Below are 24,645 nucleotides of genomic sequence, written 5' to 3'. Positions count from 1 at the left end.
GCTATCCGTGCGCGAGCCTGGGACCCCACGGCGGCCGGTGCTTCCATTGAGTGTGAGGGGCACACCCCGTGCGGTCGCGGCAGAGCGAAGCGGGGCCGCGGTCGCGTCGGGGCCCTCGTCGACGGGCGTGGCGGAAGGAAGCGGAGACTAGGTCTCCCCAAGGCCCTCTTCGACACCGAGACCCAGAGCTCTGGTCCCGTTCGCCATGCTGTCAGTGCGCGAGCCTGGGAGCCCACAGCGGCCTGTGCGCTGGATTTTTTTCCTTCCTTTCCTCTCTCCCCTCCATCTCTCCTGCTCGACTCCGGCCAGGGTTTCTAGAAACTACCATGGGCTGTTGGGCAGTGGCGGCGGTTAGTTTTGAAGCTTTAGGGGGGGCGCCGACTAGTAGGGCCTGCCTGTCAGGTGATGGGAGCAGAGGCGCGGTGGGTTGATGTAGATAAACTGAGAAGGTCTTTTTGTTGGGAATAAGCCGAGAAGGTTTTGTTTTGTTGAGAATAAACCGATAAGTTTTGATCATTGGAGAAAACATCGATTTTGTGTGACACCGCCGTCGTGATCAACAGGGAGAAACTATTGTCGTTTGTTCTTGTACTAAAACGTTCGGGCGCGCTTTGCTGCGTTGTTCAAGTTGTTGGTTTTTCATAATTTTTCTACTCCCTCTGTTTTAAAATATAAGGTGTATTAATTTTCTCACATATATTTTGATGGGGACGATGCATGGAAAACAAACAAAAAATTCTATGCGCATGCAAGATCTATCCATGGAGATGCATAGCTACGAGAGGGGAGAGTGTGTCTATGTATCCTCATAGAACATTAAGCGGAAGCGTTTATCACGCGGTTGATGTAGTCATACTCTTCGCGATCCGATCGTGATCCAACCGATTTAGTGCCGAACGGGCGGCACCTTCGAGTTTACCACACGTGCGGCTCGATGACGTATCCTCCTTCTTGATCCAACAAGTGGGAGAGGAGAGCTAGATGGGATCACAACCAACACGACGACGTGGTTGTGATGGTGGTGGTGGAGCATCGACAGCGCTTCGCTAAGCATCGCTGGGACAAGGCAGTGGAACTACAGAGTAACGGGAGATAGAGGGGCTCCAAGGGCTTGGTGTGTTCTCTTGGGGCGCCCCCTCCCCTCTGTATATAGGTGGATGGGCCTAGGGCACAGCTAAGGGGGAGAGGACTTGGACTCCAAGTCCAATCCTATTCCTACTAGGACTCCGTTCTTTTTTTGCCTTCCCTAGACACATGGGCTTTTGAGGACTTGGTGCGCCTAGCCCTATAAGGCCAGTTCACCTCCCCCACAGCCCATGCTAGCTCTTGGGTTGTGGTGGACCCATGCGTGGACTTCCGGACCCCTCCGGGATCCTCGGGAACCTTCTGGAAGCTTCTCGGTACGTACAATACAGGAAAAAACTGTACCTTTTTCCGGAACCCAAAATATGACTTCCCATATATAAATCTTTACCTCTCGACCATTTCGAGACTCCTCGTGACGTCTGGGATCTCCTCGGGGACTCTGAACAACACTTGGTTACCACTCATCAAATATACCAATACTACGCTGGCGTCAATGAATGTTAAGCGTGCGACCCTATGGGTTCAGGAATTATGTAGTCATGACCAAGACACCTCTCCGGTCAATAACCAATAGCGGGACCTGGATGCCTATATTGATTCCTACATATTCCACGAAGATCTTTTATCGGTTGAACTTTTATGACAACATATGTATTCACTTTGTCTGTCGGTATGTTACTTGCCCGAGATTCGATCGTCGGTATCTCTATACCTAGTTCAATCTCGTTACTGGCAAGTCTCTTTACTCATTCTGTAATACATCATCTCGTAACTAACTCCTTAGTCACTTTGCTTGCAACCTTCTTGTGATGCAGTATTACCGAGAGGGCGCAGAGATACCTCTCCATCATACGGAGTGACAAATCCCAATCTCGATTCACACCAACTGAACAGACACCGTCGGAGATACCTGTAGAGCATCTTTATGATCACATAGTTACATTGTGACGTTTGATTGCACATAAGGTATTCCTCTGGTATCTGGGAGTTGCATGATCTCATGGTCGAAGGAATATGTATTTGACATTAAGAAAACAGTAGCAATAAACTGAACGATCATATGCTAAGCTAACGGATGGGTCTTGTACATCACAACATTCTCCTAATGATGTGATCTCATTATCAAGTGACAACTCATGCCCATGGTTAGGAAACCTTAACCATCTTTGATCAACGAGCTAGTCTAGTAGAGGCTCACTAGGGACACGGTATTTGTTTATGTATTCACACATGGAAACACATGTATTTAAGTTTCCGGTCAATGTAATTCTAGCATGAATAACCTTTATCATGAATAAGGAAATATAATAATAACAACTTTATTATTGCCTCTAGGGCATATTTCCATCAGTCTCCCACTTGCACTAGAGTCAATAATGTAGTTCACATCGCCATGTGATTAACACCCATAGTTCACATCGCCATGTGACTAACACCCAAAGAGTTTACTAGACTCAATAATCTAGTTCACATCGCCATGTGATCAATACCCAAACACTACTAAGGTGTAATCATGTTTTGCTTGTGAGAGAGGTTTAGTCAACGGGTCTGCCACATTCAGATCTGTATGTATTTTACAAATTTGTATGTCTACAATGCTTTGCATGGAGCTACTCTAGCTAATTACTCCCACATTCAATACATATCTAGATTGAGACTCAGAGTCATCCGGATTGGTGTTAAAGGTTGCATCAATGTAACCCTTATGACGAACTCTTTATCACCTCCATGATTGAGAAACATTTCCTTAGTCCTGTTTAGATACCTTAGGATAATTTTGACCGCTGTCCAGTGGTCCACTCCTGGATCTCACTATTGTACCCCCTTGCCAAACTCATGGCAAGGCACACAATAGGTCTGATACATAGCATGGAATGATTTATAGAGCCTAGGGCTGGGGCATAGGGAATGACTTTCATTCTCTCTCTATCTTCTGCCGTGGTCGAGCTTTGGGTCTTACTCAACTTCACACATTGAAACACAACCAATAACCCTTTCTTTGCCTGATCCATTTTGTACATCTTCAAAACTTTTGCCAAGGTATGTGCTTTGTGAAAGTCCTATTAAGCGTCTCGATCTATCCCTATAGATCTTGATGCCCAATATGTAAGTAGTTTCACCGAGGTCTGATATGTCTCCGTCGTATCTATAATTTTTGATTGTTCCATGCCAATATTCTTCGACTTTCATATACTTTTGGCAACTTTTTATACTATTTTTGGGAATAACATATTGATCCAATGCCCAGTGCCAGTTCCTGTCTGTTGCATGTTTTATGTTTCGTAGAAAACCCATATCAAACGGAGTCCAAACGGGATAGAAATGGACAGAGAATTATTTTGGAATATTTGTGATTTTTGGGAAGTAAAATCAACGCGAGATGGTGCCCGAGGGGGGCAGGAGATAGGGGGCGCACCCTAGACTCTCCTGGGCCCCCTGTAAGGCGGTTGACGCTCTTCTTTTGGCGCAAGAAAGCTAATTTTATGAGAAAGATCTGGGCGAAAGATTCACCCCAATCAGAGTTACGGATCTCCGGATATAAAAGAAACGGTGAAGGGGGAGAATCTGAAAACGCAGAAACAAAGAGATAGATCCAATCTCGGAGGGGCTCTCGCCCCTCCCACGCCATGGGAGCCAAGGACCAGAGGGAAAACCCTTCTTCCATCTAGGGAGAAGGTCAAGGAAGAAGAATAAGAAGAAGGGGGGCTCTCTCCCCCTTACTTCTGGTGGCGCCGGAGCGTTGCCGGGGGCCATCATCATCAACGCGATCTTCACCAACACCTCCGCCATCTTCACCAACATCTCCATCACCTTACCCCATCTATATTCAGCGGTCCACTCTCTCGCAACCCGCTGTACCCTCTACTTGAACATGATGCTTTATGCTTCATATTATTATCCAATGATGTGTTGCCATCCTATGATGTCTGAGTAGATTTCCGTTGTCCTATCCGTGATTGATGAATTGCTATGATTGGTTTGAGTTGCATGTTTTATTATTGGTGCTTTCCTATGGTGCCCTCCGTGTCGCGCAAGTGTGATGGATTCCCGATGTAGGGTGTTGCAATGCATTCATGATTCGCTTATAGTGGGTTGCGTGAGTGACTGAAACACAAACCCAAGTAAGGGGATTGTTGCGTATGGGATAAAGGGACTTGTTACTTCAATGCTATGGTTGGGTTTTACCTTAATGAATCTTTAGTAGTTGCGGATGCTTGCTAGAGTTCCAATCATAAGTGCATATGATCCAAGTAGAGAAAGTATGTTAGGTTATGCCTCTCCCACAAATAGAATTGCAATAGTGATTACCGGTCTAGTAACGTAGTGAATTGCTTAGGGACAATTTCACAACTCCTACCACCACTTTTCCACACTCGCTATATTTACTTTATTGCTTCTTTATCTAAACAGCCCCTAGTTTATAGTTCCGTGCTTTTTATTATATTGCAAACCTATCCTATCACACCTACAAAGTACTTCTAGTTTCATACTTGTTCTAGGTAAAGCGAACGTAAAGCGTGCATAGAGTCATATCAGTGGCCGATAGGACTTGAGAGAGTATTTTTTCTACCTTTAGCTCCTCGTTGGGTTTGACACTCTTATCGAAAGAGGCGACAACTATCCCGTATACTTGCAGGTTATCAAGACCTTTTTGGCGCCGTTGCCAGGGAGTCATAGCGTGGGGTGAATATTCTCATGTGTGCTTGTTTGCTTTATCTCTAAGTAATTTTTATTTGCTGTTCTAAGTTGTTATCTATCTTTAGTTATGGATATGGAACACGAAATACCAAAAAAACTAGGTATACTTGCTACTCATGGAGATGGGGAACCTCCTAAAACCCTCGATGATCATCATGTGAAAAATGTTAGTACTACTTTGATAATCCTGAGAAAACCCTATTCAACTTTATAATGGGAGTAACGTTGGATCAACGTGAATACTTTAGGGATTATCGCTTGACACAAATAGGGAAACTATTATGGGATCAAATTAATATGTTGCGTTGGTATGCTCGGGATCTATGCTTGAGATATGATTATAATTGTTGCTCTAGGATGAAGGCTCCACACCTTCCCTTTTCATGCAAATTTAATGATAATGAAACCTTAGCTTCTTATGCTAATGGTATATATGATTACTATGATGTTGAACGAATTGAAGAATTTGTTGCTTTTAAGGCTTCTTATAAAATTGAATCTTTGTTTGAAAAGTATGAAGCTTTAGATGATGATGTTTATAGGCCTGAAAATTTTGCTATATGGAAATATTGCTATGACAATTATGAATACAATTACAATATTGATGCATTTATTGAGAGAGTCTCCGCTATCCAAGAAGAGACTAATATTTTGCAGGAAGCTATGGAAGAAGAAATTGATGAAACTGTGAGCTCATTGGATGAAAAAGATGATGAGGAGAGCGAAGAACAAAAGGAGGAAGAGCGGATTGATCACCTGTGCCCACCTTCTAATGAGAGTAACTCTTCAACTCATACATTGTTTAATTCCCCTTCGTGCTTACCGAAGGATGATTGCTATGATGATTTCTATGATCCTATCGATTCTCTTGAAATGTCCCTTTTTGATTATGCTTGCTATGCTTGTGGACAAGATGCCAATATGAATTATTCTTATGGAGATGAACTTGCTATAGTTCCTTATGTTAAACATGAAATTGTTTCTATTGCACCCACGCATGATAGTCCTATTATCCTTTTGAATTCTCCCGACTACACTATATCGGAGAAGTTTGCGCTTAGCAAGGATTATGTTGATGGGTTGCCTTTTACCGTTGCACATTATGATTTTTATGAATATAATATGCATGTGCTTGCTGCTCCTAGTTGCAATTATTATGAGAGAGGAACTATATCTCCACCTCTCTATGTTTCCAATACAATAGAATTGCAAGAAACTGCTTATACTATGCATTGGCCTTTACTTGGTGTGCATGCATTGTTCTTTTATGACATGCCGATGCATAGGAAGAGAGTTAGACATCGTTGTTGCATGATTTATGTTACTTTGTGCTCACTACTAAATAGAAAATCATTTTTAATTAAAATTGGCTTTGATATGCCTTCGGATCCGGGTGGATTCACTACTTGAGCACTATATGCCTAGCTTAATGGCTTTAACGAAAGCGCTGCCAGGGAGACAACCCGGAAGTTTTAGAGAGTCATTTATTTCTGTTGAGTGCTTTTATATAGTTTAAAAACAAAAAAATAAAGAGGGGAACCTAAAAACTTATCAAAAAGGAAAGTGAAAGTGAGAAAGGCAAGCATTGTTGAAGTGGGAGCTAGCCTTGAACTTTGTTCATGCTCACGGAAACTTTGTGAATCTTGATTACAGAAACTTTTCATCAAAAATAATTATCCCCTTGTACAATTCCATTATATTATAAAAATAATGTGCTAAGGTTTGCCTTTGGGATGTTTACAATGCTTGTTGGTTTGTATGGTGCAGGACAGAAACTTTGGCTGAAGTGCGCGATTTTACATTTTTCACTCGAACGTCAGACGGTTATGATTCTTTTTGTAAAGTATTGCTACTCAAATTGTTTATTTTTTCTAATTTTGGTAGAATTTGTGGGGTACCATAATTATGGTGAATGTTCAGATTGCTACAGACTGTTCTGTTTTTGACAGATTCTGTTTTTGATGCATAGTTTGCTTGTTTTTATGAATCTATCAATCTACATCAGTGGATTAAGCCATGGAAAAGATATATTACAGTAGAAACAATGCAAAAAAATATGAATTAGTTTGCTACAGTACTTAGAGTAGTGATTTACTTTATTATACTAACGGATCTTATCGAGTTTTCTGTTGAAGTTTTGTGTGGATGAAGTGTCTAATCGAGGAGGTCTTGATATGAGGAAAAGGAAGATAGGCAAGAGCTCAAGATTGGGGATTCCCATGGCACCCCAAGTAAATATTATAGGAGACTCAAGCGTCTAATCTTGGGGATGCCCCGGAAGGCATCCCCTCTTTCTTCCACAAGTATCAGTATGTTTTCGGATTCGTTTCATTCATGTGATATGTGCAACCTTGGAGCATCTTTTGCATTTAGTTTTCACTTTTATTTTATGCACCCTTCTGGTATGAGATAGTCCTTGGTTGATTTATAGATGCTCATTGCACTTCACTTAAATTTTTTGAGTGTGGCTTTATAGAATGCTTCATGTGCTTCACTTATATCATTTGAAGTTTGGATTGCCTGTGTCTCTTTACTTAGAAAACCGCCATTTGTAGAATGCTCTTTTGATTCACTTATATTTGTTAGAGCATGGGCATATCTTTTGTACAAAGAAATAAACTCTCTTGCTTCACTTATATCTATTTAGAGAGATGGCAGGAATTGGTCATTCACATGGTTAGTCATAAAATCCTACATAAACTTGTAGATCGCTGGATATGATATGTTTGATTCCTTGCAATAGTTTTGCGATATAAAGATGGTCATATTAGAGTCATGCTAGTGGGTGGTTGTGGATTGTAGAGACACTTTTGTTGAGGTTTGCAAGTCCCGTAGCATGCACGTATGGTAACCGTTGTGTGACAAATTTGAAGCATGGGGTGTTTCTTTGATTGTCTTCCTTATGAGTGGCGGTCGGGGACGAGCGATGGTCTTTTCCTACCAATCTATCCCCCTAGGGGCATGCGTAGTAGTACTTTGCTTTGAGGGCTAATAAACTTTTGCAATAAGTATATGAGTTCTTTATGACTAATGTGAGTCCATGGATTATACACACTTTTACCTTTCCATCATTGCAAGCCTCTTCGGTATCGTGCATTGCCCTTTCTCACCTCGAGAGTTGGTGCAAACTTTGCAGGTGCATCCAAACCCCGTGATACGATATGCTCTATCACACATAAGCCTCCTTATATCTTCTTCAAAACAGCCACCATACCTACCTATCATGGCATTTCCATAGCCATTCTGAGATATATTGCCATGCAACTTCCATCATCATCATATACATGACTTGAGCATTCATTGTCATATTGCTTAGCATGATCATAAGATAGCTAGCATGATGTTTTCATGGCTTGTCCATTTTTTGATGTCATTGCTACGCTAGATCATTGCACATCCCGGTACACCACCGGAAGCATTCATATAGAGTCATATCTTTGTTCCAGTATCGAGTTGTAATATTGAGTTGTATGTAAATAAAAGTGTGATGATCATCATTATAGGGCATTTCCCCATGAAAAAAAAAGAAAAAGAAAAGAAAAGAAAGGAAAGGCCAAAGAAGCCTAAATAAAAAAAGGGGCCAAAGAAGCCCACCCAAAAAGAAAAAAAGAAAAAGAAAAGAAAAGAGAAGGGGCAATGTTACTATCCTTTTCCACACTTGTGCTTCAGAGTAGCACCATGTTCTTCATATAGAGATTCTCCTATGTTATCACTTTCATATACTAGTGGGAATTTTCATTATAGAACTCGGCTTGTATATTCCAATGATGGGCTTCCTGAAATGCCCTAGGTCTACATGAGAAAGCAAGTTGGACGCACACCCACTTAGTTTTCACTCTGAGCTTTCATAGAGTTATAGCTCTAGTGCATCCGTTGCATAGAAATCCCTACTCCTCGCATTGACATAAATTGATGGGCATTTCCATAGCCCGTTGATTAGCCGTGTTGATGTGAGACTTTCTCCTTTTTTGTATTCTCCACATAACCTCCATCATTATATTCTATTCCACCTATAGTGCTATATCCATGGATTGCGCTCATGTATTGCGTGAGGGTTGAAAAAGCTGAAGCGTGTTAAAAAGTATGAACCAATTGCTCGACTTGTCACCGGGGTTGTGCATGATGGGAGAATTTTGTGTGACGAAAATGAACCATGGCCAAACTATATGATTTTGTAGGGATAAGCTTGCTTTGGCCTTCTTGTTTTGAAAAGACATGATTCCTTTATTGGTACGCTCAAAGTATTATTGTTTTTATGTCAAATGATAGACTATTGCTTTGAATCATTCGTATCTTAATATTCATGCCATGATTAGACATATGATCAAGATTATGCTAGGTAGCATTCCAAATCAAAAATTATCTTTTTTATCATTTACCTACTCGAGGACGAGCAGGAATTAAGCTTGGGGATGCTGATACGTCTCCGTCGTATCTATAATTTTTGATTGTTCCATGCCAATATTATTAAACTTTCATATACTTTTGGCAACTTTTTATACAATTTTTGGGACTAACATATTGATCCAGTGCCCAGTGCCAGTTCCTGTCTGTTGCATGTTTTATGTTTCGCAGAAAACCCATATCAAACGGAGTCCAAACGGGATAAAAACAGATGGAGAATTATTTTGGAATATTTGTGATTTTTGGGAAGTAAAATCAACGCGAGATGGTGCCCGAGTGGGCCAGGAGATAGGGGGTGCACCCCACGGAGGCAGGCGCGCCCTGGACTCTCCTGGGTCCCCCCTAAAGCACTTGAGGCTCTTCTTTCGCCGCAAGAAAGATAATTTTATGAGAAAGATCTGGGCGAAAGATTCACCCCAATCGGAATTACGGATCTCCGGATAAAAAAGAAACGGTGAAGGGGCAGAATCTGAGAACACGAAAACAGAGAGATAGATCCAATCTCGGAGGGGCTCTCGCCCCTCCCAGGCCATGGGAGCCAAGGACCAGAGGGGAAACCCTTCTCCCATCTAGGGAGAAGGTCAAGGAAGAAGAAGAAGAAGAAGGGGGGCTCTCTCCCCCTTGCTTCCGGTGGCGCCAGAGCGCTGCCGGGGTCCATCATCATCACCGCGATCTTCACCAACACCTCCGCCATCTTCACCAACATCTCCATCACCTTCCCGCATCTATATTCAGCGGTCCACTCTCCCGCAACCCGTTGTACCCTCTACTTGAACATGGTGCTTTATGCTTCATATTATTATCCAATGATGTGTTGCCATCCTAAGATGTCTGAGTAGATTTCCGTTGTCCTATCGGTGATTGATGAATTGCTATGATTGGTTTGAGTTGCATGTTTTATTATTGGTGCTGTCCTATGGTTCCCTCCGTGTCGCGGAAGCATGAGGGATTCCCGCTGTAGGGTGTTGCAATGCGTTCATGATTCGCTTATAGTGGGTTGCGTGAGTGACTGAAACACAAACCCGAGTAAGGGGATTGTTGCGTATGGGATAAAGGGGACTTCATACTTTAATGCTATGGTTGGGTTTTACCTTAATGAATCTTTAGTAGTTGCGGATGCTTGCTAGAGTTCCAATCATAAGTGCATATGATCCAAGTAGAGAAAGTATGATAGCTTATGCCTCTCCCACAAATAGAATTGCAATAGTGATTACCGGTCTAGTGACGTAGTCAATTGCTTAGGGACAATTTCACAACTCCTACCACAACTTTTCCACACTCGCTATATTTACTTTATTGCTTCTTTATCTAAACAGCCCCTAGTTTATAGTTCCGTGCTCTTTATTATCTTGCAAACCTATCCTATCACACCTACAAAGTACTTCTAGTTTCATACTTGTTCTAGGTAAAGCGAATGTCAAGCGTGCGTAGAGTCGTATCAGTGGCCGATAGGACTTGAGAGAGTATTTGTTCTACCTTTAGATCCTCATTTGGTTTGACACTGTTACTTATCGAAAGAGGCTACAACTATCCCGTATACTTGCAGGTTATCAAGGTCCTTCATTGAAAAATTCTTATTCAAGTATCCTTTTATGCTATCTAGAAATTATAAATCATTCTCAATCAGCAATATGTCATCCACATATAATATCATAAATGCTATAGAACTCCTACTCAATTTCTTTGAAATGCAGGCTTCACTGTAAGTCTGTATAAAACCATATGCTTTGATCACCTTATCAAAGCATATATTCCAACTCCGAGATGCTTGCACCAGTCCATAGATGGATCGCTGGAGCTTGCACACTTTGTTTGCACCCTCAGGATCAACAAAACCTTCTGGTTGCATCATATACAACTCTTCTTTAAGAAACCCGTTAAGGAATGCAGTTTTGACATCCATTTTGCCAGATTTCATAAAACGCGGCAATTGCTAACATGATTCTAACAGACTTTAAGCATCACTACGGGTGAGGAATTCTCATCGTAGTCAACCCCTTGAACTTTTCGAATACCTTTCGCACCAAGTCGAGCTTTGTAGACAGTGATATTACAATTAGCGTCTGTCTTCCTCTTGAAGATCCATTTATTCTTAGTGGCTTGCCGATCATCGGGCAAGTCTACCAAAGTCCACACTCTGATCTCATAAAAGGGTCCTATATTAGATTTCATGGCCTCAAGCCATTTGTCGGAATCCAGGCTCGTCATAGCTTCTTCATAGTTCGTAGGTTTGCCGTTCTCTAACAACATGACTTCCAGGATAGGATTACCGTACCACTCTGGTGTGGAGCGTGTTCTTGTGGACCTACAAGCTTCAGTAGTAAGTTGATCCGAAATTTCATGGTCATCATCATTAGGCTTCCTCTCTAGTTGGTGTAGGAATCACGGGAACGGTTCTATCTGATGTGCTACTTTCCAATTCAATAGAAGGTACAATTACGTCATCAATTTCAACTTTCCTCCCACTCACTTCTTTCAAGAGAAAATTCTTCTCTAGAAATGACCCATTATTACCAATAAAGATCTTGCCTTCGAATCTGTGGTAGAAGGTGTCGGTGTAAAAACCGGCGGATCTCGGGTAGGGGGTCCCGAACTGTGCGTCTAAGGCTAATGGTAAAAGGGGGTGGGGGACATGATGTTTACCCAGGTTTGGGCCCTCTTGATGGAGGTAATACCCTACTTCCTTCTTGATTGATCTTGATGATATGAGTATGACAAGAGTTGATCTACCACAAGATCATAGAGGCTAAAACCTAGAAGCTAGCCTATGATTATGATTGTCCTGGTCCTACGGACTAAACCCTCCAGTTTATATAGACACGGAGGGGGCTAGGGTTACACAGAGTCGGTTACAGAGAAGGAGATCTACATATCCAAATTGCCAAGCTTGCCTTCCAGGCAAAGGAGAGTCCCACCCGGACACGGGACGAAGTCTTCAATCTTGTATCTTCATAGTCCAACAGTCCGGCCAAAGTTTATAGTCCGGCTGTCCGAGCTAGGACCCCCTAATCCAGGACTCCCTCAGTAGCCCCCGAACCAGGCTTCAATGATGATGAGTCCGGCACGCAGATTGTCTTCGCATTGCAAGGCAGGTTCTTCTCCAAAATAATTGAGTACCTGTTGTAACGAGCAGTGTCCGACTTCCCATTAATGTTGCACTCCTCGGCTTCTATGCTTTAATAATGGCTATCTCCACGCGTCGAGCGAATGCGATAAGTCGGGGCATTTTTACATTTGCCACCCTGACCATGTAAGTAAATCGTCTATTTAAAGAGACGGGGATCCTCAGATCCAAATCACACCATCCTCCCCCAACGAGTGTTCATCAGAGCGCGCCCGGAAGAAGCCATCCCATCATTGCCGGCCGTCGCAGCTCCTCCTCTCGCTTCCGTAGCACTAAGCCAGGCGATTGGGAGAAGTGTTATGTCCCCCATAGCCGATTGGTAGAGTTGCAGACCCAGGGATTTCTCCCGCCTGCGTACATGGTCCCCGTCCGAGCTGGACTGGCCACTTATAACGGTGGGGAGCAAGCACAGAGTTTTCCCAATACATCCAAGGGGGAGAGGGTATGCCTTGTCCCTTATTTGCTGAGGGGACTCGGATTTCCAATCCATCCATTCCTCCGCGGGCTCCTGGAGTTCTACGGCCTCCAGCTGCATTACTTCAATCCTGCCTCCATACTTCACATCGCAGGCTATGTCACCTTATGCGAGCTATTTCTGGGCCGTGAAGCTCATTTCGAGCTATGTAAGAGGCTATTCTGCCTCGTAACCCGCATTTAGGAGGGGTCGATATATCAAGTGGGCGGAGCCGAAATATGGCGCATTGCCGGGACCAGATACCTGTCCGGTACGGTACTCCGAAGAAGACATCCGAGGACTGGCCTTCGGAGTGGTTTTATATGGAGGACGTCCCCCTTCCGGACCCTATTCGGATGGGCCTTCTTGAGTTTGTAAATGCCCCGTTGAAGAAACGCCACAGCTGGTGCCCCCAGAGCCCCCAGGAGGAAGATAACAGAGAGGTCCTTTTCCTGATGGACATGATAAGGACGCTAGCCAAATCAGGGCTGGCAATAATTGAGGTTATGTCAATATGTATAATGCGGGGAGTGCAGCCACTTCAATATCGGGGATAACCCATGTGGCACTTCAATGGAGAAGACGACGCCACCTGCTGTGGCTGTAAAGGTCCCGACTCCGCCTCCGCTCTAGCGAAAATACTGTCCGATTTGTACAAAGGAGAAGAAGATGAGTTCATCCGTATTAAGCCACGGGATGGATTCTCCATGTATAACTCCCCAAGCTGCGTGAGCTGCTATCTTTTATTCCAGTCTTTTCCGCATTCTTCATCGCAAATATTTACCTTGCCAATTCATAGCAGGAACTGTGAAAAGCTGTGAGGGAGGTCCACATCCCATCTCCACAGCCAGAGGACCCCAACCGGGCCCTCGGCCTCGGACTTGAAGAAGATCGGACATATTTGTGGAACTCGTCGACAGGACATTTTATCAGTTAAGTTGTGACGGTGCCTTGGTGGCCATCATAGCTGATTATCATGGCCTACTCCCTGCATCACATGTAAGTAAAACCGGAGTCCCAACTTCGAAGAAGGATCCCCTCTTTGCGCCTTACCCACCGCATATGTACTGCGTTTTACAAGGAAGGCCATCGGGACGCCGTGCCTAACCCGCGGTGACTCGTCAACAAGGGGCACCGAAGCCGGGTAGGCTTAAAAGGAAGGCGGTCAGGACCGAGACGCCGTTGCAGAGGTATGATTAAAAACCTGCTACGTAATTATCATCTTTTTAAAATATAATAATGTCCATGGTTTCCTGGCAGAAAAAGCGCTCGCCCGACTGTATCCGGACAGCCTGCCGGCCACGCCTCCACCCGCCGGACTTAAGGGCGGAGGTCAACACAGGGACAACTCCAGACGGTCCTCCTACAGAGGATGCGGATATATTATCCGCTACAAACTCCGAAGTGGAGAGCGCCATGAATCACATGCGCCGATGGGCCACACTACGCGACCCTAATTTCTTTGAAGAGGCGTTTAATGCCTTCAACTCAGGGGATGCGTACATCCGAGCTGCTCAAGATGGCCTCGCCAAAGCCACGGACCAGTATGTAAAGGATATACGGGTAAGCAAATCTGAGAAGTATGTATATTAGTAGCCCTTGAGACTTGAAACAGTTGGCACAACTGATTTAAGGATCAATTATATGCATAGGTTCTTACAGAGAAGAATACCCAGCTGTCTAAAGAGCTGGAGGAGTGCAAAGCCCAGCTACGGGCCGCAGTTTCCAGAATGGAGGAGTCCAAGAAGGCCTCGTCTGGTAATAATTATCTTGATCGAAAAGAATGTACTGACATATACCAGTTAGTATTCGGCATGCATGCAAATCTAACAATAGATTCTGCAGACAATCCTGGAGGTATATGCGAAGATCATATCGGGGGATGAGCAACATGCTCAACGGCAGCTACCAGCTGGCGAGCGCGTGCTTACAAAGGTTATATGGGAGAAAAATGATCCCCAGGATGCGAGTACCCGGCTGGACGTTGAATTAAAAGATGTTCGGGCCCAGCTTGCTAACTTCGTGAAGGAGAATAAGAGGCTTTGACACGGCATTTTTAGTAAGTGCTCGAACGAACCTTTATAAAGTTCGGCAAGAAGTGATCTAACAGAATTATGTCTATAGGTATGCTGATAGGTCGTCCTGAAGAGGAGATGCCCGGATCTGCAGGCGATCTTCTCCAAGAGCTCCCACAACTGCACGGACAAGTTCGACAGGTGATGCAGGGTATTGCCCAGGCCTTGTGGCCGTCCGCCTCCCTGCCCGGAGGCATGGGAGATCTTGTGGAGATGCTCAAGGGAGCGCGGCGGCGCTTCTGATTATGGAAGATATCGGCCTGCCGACAAGGTGCAAGGGAAGCCTGGGCCATGGTGAAGACGCGATACACCAAGGCTGACCCGAACCACATGGCCGAGGTCGGACCTGTAGGGTCAGATAGGAAAGAGATCCCCATTAGTCTGGTATATGACCAGGTAGCATTAGCCACAAAGTATTCCCAACAGGATTGTAGGCTAGACGGCCTGTTGGATGGTATAGAAGAAGAATTTAGTCAGTCTAAGTGACTGCGTACTTCAAATGACATATTTTTTCCCTAGCCGGATTGTAAATCATTTGTCATGGCAGACCTTTTCGCTTCAACCTCCGGACCCGACAGTCCGGAATGTATCCGAATAGCCTCTTAGTTTTGTAAAAACCGGGGTATGCGTGGAAACCGGGTGTAGGGGTCATAAGTGCTTGAACAGACAAGTACCCAACTAGCTATGTTATATTACATGGATAGTAAGAAACATCTTCCAGGGAGAATAGTTCCGTTAAGGGTTCCTTTCCCTGGGTACACATGCATTAATGTGCATGTCCGAACTGCGAAAATCGACGCAGGATATAAACATCGGGGGGCATGTATTGAAATAAGTAAGAAACATCTTTTGTTCACCGATCGAATATTCCCTTAAGAACGCTAGCTTTCGGCTTTACGCAGTCTGAGGTACACATCCGGCTGACCCGCAGTAACAATCGCAGAGGTGCTCCCCTTATGCCCTAGCCAAATTAACGGGAACGTAGGGCATAAACACAAGAGCCAGGCAACCCAGCTTGGCCGAAACTTAAGTCATACCGATGCATATAACGGCGAAAAAGGCACATATGGAGAAGTGACGCATATGTGGTGGGCATAAAGCCCAGAAGATAATTATATTAAGCTTCTGTATAAGAAGCACCCAGGTATATTGAGCGTGCATAGCGTGGCTGGAGTGTGCGGTCGAAGCATACTTGAAGATTTTAAGGCTATATAAAAAAGAAAAAGAGAGAGGATATAACTTAAAAAAGAAAGGCGGAGGTAAGGAGACGAACACATAGTTCGGCACTAGTCGTAGAATCTTCAGAGTCTGGCCGCGTTCCATGGGTTCGACTCGAGTCGATTATCTGATGCTTCACACAGACGGTACGCTCCTCCGGTGAGAACTTTATCAATGATGAAGGGACCCTCTCACTTGGGCATGAGCTTGTCCTTTTTCTTCTCTGGTAGGCGTAGAACGAGTTCACCAACGTTATAAGTTTTGTCCCGTACTTCTCTGCTTTGATACCTTTCAGCCTGGTGCTGATAAAATGCGGAACGGGCCTTTGCGACTTCACGCTCCTCCTCCAGGGCATCTAAACTGTCCTGCCGATCCAGCTTGGCTTCTCTCTCTTCGTACATGCGCACTCAAGGTGAGTCATGAATGATATCGCAGGGTAGCACTGCCTCTGCACCGTACACCATAAAAAATGGTGTGTATCCGGTTGTGCGATTTGGCGTGGTCCGCAGCCCCCATAGTACAGAGTCGAGCTCCTCGACCCAGTGCGTATCTGATTCCTTGAAGGATCACACTAGTCTAGGTTTAATGCCGCTCATAATAAGACCATTTCCTCGTTCGAGTTGACCGTTTGTTTGGGGGTGATAGATGGAGGCATAATTGAGCTTAATGCCCATTTTGCCGCACCAAGTTTTCACCTCGTCGGCTGTGAAGTTTGAGCCATTATCGGTGATGATGCTGTGGGGGACACCGTAATCGTGTACGACCCCGGATATGAAGTCTATCACTGGTCCGGACTCGGCCGTTTTAACGGGTTTGGCCTCTATCCATTTGGTGAATTTATCCACCATGACCAACAAATATTTCTTCTTATGGCTTCATCCTTTAAGGGGTCCAACCATATCGAGCCCTCAGACCGCTGTCGGTGTCAAAACCGGCGGATCTCGGGTAGGGTGTCCCGATCTCCGCGTCTTAGGCTGATGGTAACAGGAAGCAAGGGACACAATGTTTACCCAGGTTCGGGCCCTCTCAATGGAGGTAAAACCCTACTTCCTGCTTGATTAATATTGACGATATGAGTAGTACAAGAGTAGATCTACCACGAGATCGTAGAGGCTAAACCCTAGAAGCTAGCCTATGATGATTATGATTGTAATTGTGATCGACCTTCTAAGGACCAACCTCTCCGGTTTATATAGACACCGGAGAGGGCTAGGGTTTACAAGGAGTCGGTTACAAAGAAGGAAATATAATATCCGGATCGCCAAGCTTGTCTTCCACGCAAAGGAGAGTCCCATCCGGACATGGGACGGAGCCTTGAGTCTTGTATCTTCACGCTTCAATAGTCCGGACGATGTATATAGTCTAGCTGTCCGGATACCCCCTAATCTAGGACTCCCTCGGTAGTCCCTGAACCAGGCTTCAATGACGATGAGTCCGGCGCGCAGTCTTGTCTTCGGCATTGCAAGGTGGGTTCCTTCTCCGAATACTCCAAGGTAATTATCGAACACTTAAACCGTGTCTGGATCCGCAAAATGATCTTCACATACCGCCTTAGAGAGAATGATATTTCGCAAATGCAATCTGTTGACAACTTCTTTAGACAACATGACATGTCATTACGGTCGGGTCATTATTCGAACCGTTTTCTCACAACCAGCCATAGCGCATATCGCGAGGCGGTTTCTTCTGCACATTTTGCCATAGCAGAGATCGTGTCCCCTTATTATGGGATTCTCATCAATACGAATATGGATAGTCACACCGCACCGCTAATCGCGGCGAGTGGGGAGCGAGCGGGTTGCACCAGGCAAGTGGGGAGGCGCCAAAAGCTTTTACCGTCTCTATAAAGAGATAAGGTCTCTTCCTCTTTACCCACGCCTTCTCCTTCCGCTAGCCTATTCCCCTCCGTTCGATCCCTAACGCCCAGGCATTCTCCTTTTCCATCGAAGAGAGGTTTTCCAAAGATGTCCGGATCCGGAGCAGGAGGCAGATGGATGGCCTCTACCATCCAAGAGAAGGATATCAACAAGCTCCGGGAGGCCGGGTATCTGGCCAAGAAGATCGGCCACCGTCTCCCACCAACGGGACAGGTCGTCCCTACTCCGGAGCCTCACGAGAGAGTCGTGTTCCTTCCACATTTTGTCCACGGGCTCGGGTTTCCCCTTCACCCATTTGTTCGTGGAGTCATGTTTTACTATGGGATTGATTTTCATGATCTTTCCCCCAATTCTTTCCTCAATATCTCGATGTTCATCGTCGTGTGCGAGGCCTTTCTCCGATTTTGCCTCACTTCGGCCTGTGGCTGAAGATTTTCAATGTGAAGCCCAAGGTGGTGAGTGGTGAACACACCGAGTGCAGCGGCGCCATGGTGAGCAAGATGCCCAAGGCCGTTTGGCCGAAGGGTGCCTTCAACGACTCCGTCAAGGAGTGGCAGCAGCAGTGGTTCTATATCACCGAACCACGCGGCAAATAGTGGGCTGCAGCTCCTGAGTTCAGATCCGGAGCCCCACTGCGGCTCGCATCCTGGAGCAAGAAGGGCCCGAACTAGTCCTCGTTCGATGGGCTGTCACTGCTCCAGACGCGTGTTCAGAGTGTGGTTGACAAGGATGTCAAACTTGTCGACGTAGTCCAGGTGATGCTAGCTCGCCTGGTTCTCCCTTGCCAGCACCGAGCCTGCACTTTGTGGGAGTTCGACCCAACCGAGCACCAAACCCTTCAGGATCTCTATGATTCCTCCCACAAGGATATCTGGAAGGTGCTCTTTAAGTCCGGCAAATCGTGGCCGGGCTCCGCCGAGGACCGTGGGTATCAATTATCCCATTCTGCAAGCCCGGTAAGTTACAGCCACGCTCTGTCCATCCATGCTTCAGTTGGCATATCCCGGGGGAGACATTTTTATCATGTTTCATCATGACCCCAAGGATGGATAAAGAAGGTGGAGCGGATACATTGTCCAGCCCCGCTGCCGGAGGAACCAGCCGGACCTCTTCTGACGAAGATGCTGGTCCCCGCGCCTTACGAGGCGCCAAAGAAAGAGGCCTCCAAGAAGGTCAAAAAGATCCGGAGTGGCCTCCATCGCCGCGAGGCTTCGGACGCAAAATTTGAAGACTCTAGCGACGCTCCTTCTTTCGAAGACGAAGAGGAGGAAGCAGAGGAGGACGAGCCTCACTCTGATGGTGGGAAGAAGAGGGTGGCTTCCTCGTCCCTGGAGGCCGAATCGCCGAAGAGGGGGAGAGATTCCCACCCAGAGGCATCCACCACGGCTGCCGATAACAGACTGGAGTGGGATCCCAGGGCCCAGCCCCTGGAGAAGTCGTAAGAATCCAAAATCTGAACGCGTATATGCATCCAGGGTCATTTGGGAACAGTAGCTTTAATTGTCGCCATATTTCGTAATAGCCCGGCGAGGTCTCGCGCAGGACAATCCTCATCGGAGGATTCGCTGAGCTCAGACGCTCTGGCGAGCGAGACGCCTCCAGAGGCTCCTACCCCGAAGTCCAGGCACGATACCGAGGTGTCGTCCCAAAGAGACCCGGACCAGGGGAGGCATGTCTCTGGGGCCGGACACAAGGGGGCGGCTACCCCCACACGGCGTGTCGATGATGGGGGCGATCTCGGGTTCGGACCACAACCGGATAAAGTCCTGGAGACCTCTAAGGCTCCAGGATCGGGCGAGTAGCCACCTTCGACGGTGGGAGGCTTGCCTACTCCGCCGGCAACCTCTATCCAAGCAGAGCTGCCAGGCGAACTGTTGACATTGTTAAAGAGCGCGTCTATCGTCGATGAACATCAGACCGTCATGGGTGCGGTGGTTGAAAGGATTCAGTCCGCCGAGAGCGGGCTGAATGAGTCCTGCCTTGGCCTTATAAAAGCTTTTGAGGTATGTTTTCTAAGAAACCTTTGAGGAATCATCATAATATGAGTAGTAGCCCCTGATACACTGTCCAGCGAAAGAGAGAGCCGGGTAGGGGATCAAATCCCCTGCTTTTGCGGGAGCCTTTGTTAATGACGTATACCCCTTTGTGTGAAAGCAGGCGTCTGCGGAGAAGACGACCGCTCATAATGCGGAAGTGTCCGGACTGAAGCAGGCCTGGAATGGGCCGAAGAGGAACTTGGCTGTGTGAAGAAGCAATTGGAGGACAAGCAAGGTATGTTGAAAGATTGTCTTGAATTAGGCACGAATGAGTAATTGTGCCTATTGAAAAGTATTTGTATGGTATGCCCTAGGAGCGAGTGCCGAATATGAGGCACTGAAGAAGGCTATGGCTGATGCCAACGAGAAGGCTACCGCCGAACAGGCGCTTCGTGAGAAACACGAGGCCAGGGTCCTCGTAGCTGAGCGAGAGCTCCAGGAGGCTGTGAAGAAAAGTGAGGGCTTGGAGCAGAGTCTAGTTGGGAAAGAATCCGAACTCGCCCAAGCTCTCCAAGCCGCAGAAGATGCTCGAGAAGAAGCCCGAGGTGCTGTACGGGACATTTAGGAGGCCCGGAATGTTGCGGCTGGTAAGGCCTTTTGTATTCATGGCCATTTTTACATGATAGTGGGGAGAACTCTAAGCGGCAAGCTGAATTCTTGTTTTTACACGGGCGTTTGCGGATCTGCCTCGCAGCATATCAGATGCCGCCCAATTCTACCGGACCGATGAGAAGAAGTCTGCGGAGAGGAATTTCTGGTCACAGTATTTGGCACCAAACTATCCGGTGCTCTTTATCGATCAGCTGAAGCAGCTGGTCGAACTGCACCAGGCGGCCGAACTAGCCATGAAGGACTTGGTTGTCCGGCTGTGGCCCGCGGAGCCAATTCCAAGCAGTTACCTCGGGCTCGTGAAGCGGATTGTTGCCGCCTGTCTTGGGCTTGATGTTGTTAAGCGATCGATCTGTATAGAGTGCGCACGCATGGCGTTTGCCCGTGCAAAAGTGCTTTGGGGGAAGCTTGACGTGGAGAAGCTGATGACTGAGGGGCCGCCAGAGGGTAAGGAGCACCGCAAGCCCGAGCTGTACTATGAGCGTGTACTGAAGGAAGCCCGCCTTGTGGCGAATAAGTGTACTAAAGACATTATATTTCCCTGAGGGCATTCTTGCCATTCTTTGTAATATGGGATAATGGCACTTTTATTATTTATTGCCTGTTTTGTTTGAACATATGTTCTTCCTGTGCAGTTGTTTAGTGTATGTAAATCCTGAGAGTTGGCCAGTCGTTGCCTTCTGCCCCCACGAAAGAAATACGGGGGTGTTCGGGACATACCTGAACACTCTATATCCCATGGCTGGGTCCTTTTAAGGAGGTGTTCCTCACCACGAACCAGGCAATCGGACTATAGGACTTTACCACTCTCACTTAGCCATAGGAATTCAAGGCTAGACTAGGGGCTCGATCGGCGCCTGGTCGGAAGACCGATCCGTCGCACTCTACATTTATAATGGCGTTATGCGGAATAAATCTTTAAGGATTTTACAACCTCTCGAACAGCTGACCAGCTCTCGCTGTATCATGACAGTCAGTTTTCGGCTTTCTCTACTGAGGTACTCGTCCGGCAGAACCGGGAAACAATCGCAGTAGTTCTCCCAGCGCTACCTTAGCCGATGGAACGGAACATAAGGTACCAAAACATGGGAGCCGGGCAAACCCAACCAATGACCCAAGACATGATTCGGAGCTAATGCATATAGTGCTATAAGTTCGGGGTGCCGAGCAACCGAAAAGGTGGTCGGACTTTATTGCCGTATTGTGAAGCCCCCGGCAAAATCAGGCGTAACACGAGGCGTGGCTGCCGTTTTTGGCAAAGAGGCGTCGATGATAAACGACAGCCGGTAAGTGTTATTTAAGTCTACGCATTTTATTAGGATGATATGTCTATGCATATGAGTACGATTTATGATTATAAAAAGAGGTATTTTTGGCGGAACCTGTGATGGCCGGACTAGAGGGGGCTTTGAGTGGATCTGAAGTGAATCCGGGCTGCCTTCTCTGAGGGGGTTCACATGCATGTACCTGCCTTTGAGTGTCCGGGCCGATTCCACATCGCCAATCATGTTCTGCGTCAAAGTTAGTTTGTAAAGGCAGATGCCTGGAGGCAGCTGAACGTCCTCTTGTGGTTGATCCAAGGGTTCCTGATCGGACCCTGGCTAACCAGCCATTATACCGTGAAGTAGCGCGGACTCCTCAGTGGGTGTCCGGATAGTTGGCTGTCATATCAAAATTTTGATAGGCATGCACGACTCGCTGCTCCGACAGCTGTATGATTTCCGCTCTAAGGGCGGGGTTCGGCCTTGCCCATAGCTGTGATTATATCACACGATGTTGGCATAATGGTTTACCACGTGGAATCTAGTCAACATGGTTCATCCCGTTAGCATACGGTGTCAGGACCCTGACTCAATGCCACATCGATCTAGCATGTAACACCTCATATCACTCTGCGGCCTCACGCACGGTATTCCCACGGGTGTCGCCTTACCTTTGCCCGGGACCGTTTGCGCCTTTTGGCACACGTATATGATAGTGTCGCTAGCATCCATATGATAAGGAGCCCGGGCTGACATGGCTAGTCGTAAACCCAAAGTGGCACAAACTTACAGGGACAGGCATCCATGACCCAGCATCGAACGTGTCGGTCATTAGCGAGTGAATCCAGGCTGTAGCACTGGGCTAGCAGGACTCCGGTGAACCGGGCTGTAGTGGGCTAACAGGACTCCGGTATTCATCGCGTGACATTTCCCCGAAGGGACAGACACAGGAACGAAGGAGGACACATGCCGGCAGCCTAAGTGTTCCGGAGCAGTAGCAAGCTACCATGGCTCGGTGGAAACACTAGGATACATTTCCCGGTAAGAGAGGCTACTAAAGATAAACAACTAGATAGTCAGATCCCACACATACCAAGCATTTCAATATCATACACACAATATGCTCGATATGTGCAAATACAACATGGTATCACAACATGGCTCTATGACTCAAGTATTTTATTCAATAGGCTCCGAGGAGCGAGATATTACAAACATGAGTCTCATGACCCAACATTCAGAGCATACAAATCAAAACACAAGCGGAAGCAATCATGTCTGAGTATAGACATCTATAAATGAAAAAGGCTGAGAAGCCTGACTATCTACCAGATCCTGCTGAGGGCACAAGATCGTAGCTGAGGTAACAAGCTAAACGTCGAAGTCCACGCGGAACTACTAGCGAGACCGAAGTCTCTCTGCAAAAACTTAAATTAAGCAACGTGAGTACAAATGTACCCAGCAAGACTTACATCAGAACTAACTACATATGCATCATTATCAACAAAGGGGATGGTGGGGTTTAACTGCAGCAAGCCAGCTTTGACTCGGTGGCTATCCTGAACTACGACTGCAAGTAACTCTTTTGAGGTGGCGCACACGAGTCCACATATTCACCAACCAATACACCACTATGGAACCGCTCCCGTCGCCCTACGAGAACGCCATCCATAGCACTCATGCTTATCTTGCATATTTTAGGGTATCCACTTTCACTTGTCTATGAACTGATATAAGCAACCCAGAAGTCCTTTACCGCGGACACGGCTATTCGAATAGATGAAGTTAACCCTGCAGGGGTGTACTTCTTCATACATGTTTCCACCACTTAGCGTCTGCACACGACATGTGCTCGGCAGACTTCAAGCGAAAGCCGACGTGGGTGTAGACCACGACCTACCTAAACACTCAAGTCTCTAGCCCAGGTTTATCGCCTATTCGGGTTCCATCCATGAGGAGATCCGGCCGGAGTTTCGCTCACAGCCCCAAATGATGTGAACAGGGTTCCGTGACACCAAACGGGCGCCCGGTATACCCGGCCACGTGCCTACCGCATCACAGCCCACCCCTCCGGTCAGCGCTGTGCACGGCCTCCAGCATACTACAAACACCAGAAACTACTTGCAACTCCTGGACAGAGGACTTGGGTGAATAAGAAGTCGAGCAGGGTCATATTTCAGGGCCCAATGTATGGTAGTAGCTTAATCATAGATCACAAACACAGAACTCAGTTCCTAAGGACGGCTTCAATGAGACAACCCACCATGTACTCCTACATGGCCTCTCACCGCTACCTTTACCAAATCGTGTTCACACACTTAGCTCACACACAGTAGGACATGTTCACACGCCTCTGATTCATCCCCGATGAATCAGACCTGACTCAACTCTAAGCAGTAGCAGGCATGACAAACAAGCATGAATGAGTAGGCACATCAGGGCTCAAACAACTCCTACTCATGCTAGTGGGTTTCATCTATTTACTGTGGCAATGACAGGTCATGCAGAGGATAAAGGGGTTCAACTACCGCAGCATGTAACAGTTGAATCGGTGTTGTCCTAATGCAGTAAAAGAGAGCAGGAGCGAGAGAGTGGGATTGTATCGGAATGAACAAGGGGTTTTTGCTTGCCTGGCACTTCTGAATATAGCATTGAGTCTTCATCAGTGTCAATGATCACAACGTCGGAACAACGTCTACCGAGGGGGAACAACACCGGCAAACACAGAAGAAACACGATCAATGTAATGCACAATATGATGCATGCTATGACATGGCAATATGAATGTGTTTTGGGCTAAT

The sequence above is a fragment of the Triticum dicoccoides genome, chromosome 3B (genome assembly GCF_002162155.2).
Source record: "Triticum dicoccoides isolate Atlit2015 ecotype Zavitan chromosome 3B, WEW_v2.0, whole genome shotgun sequence".
NCBI lineage: Eukaryota > Viridiplantae > Streptophyta > Magnoliopsida > Poales > Poaceae > Triticum > Triticum dicoccoides.
The sequence above is the reverse complement of the archived record's forward strand: the minus strand, read 5'-3'. Positions refer to the sequence as shown.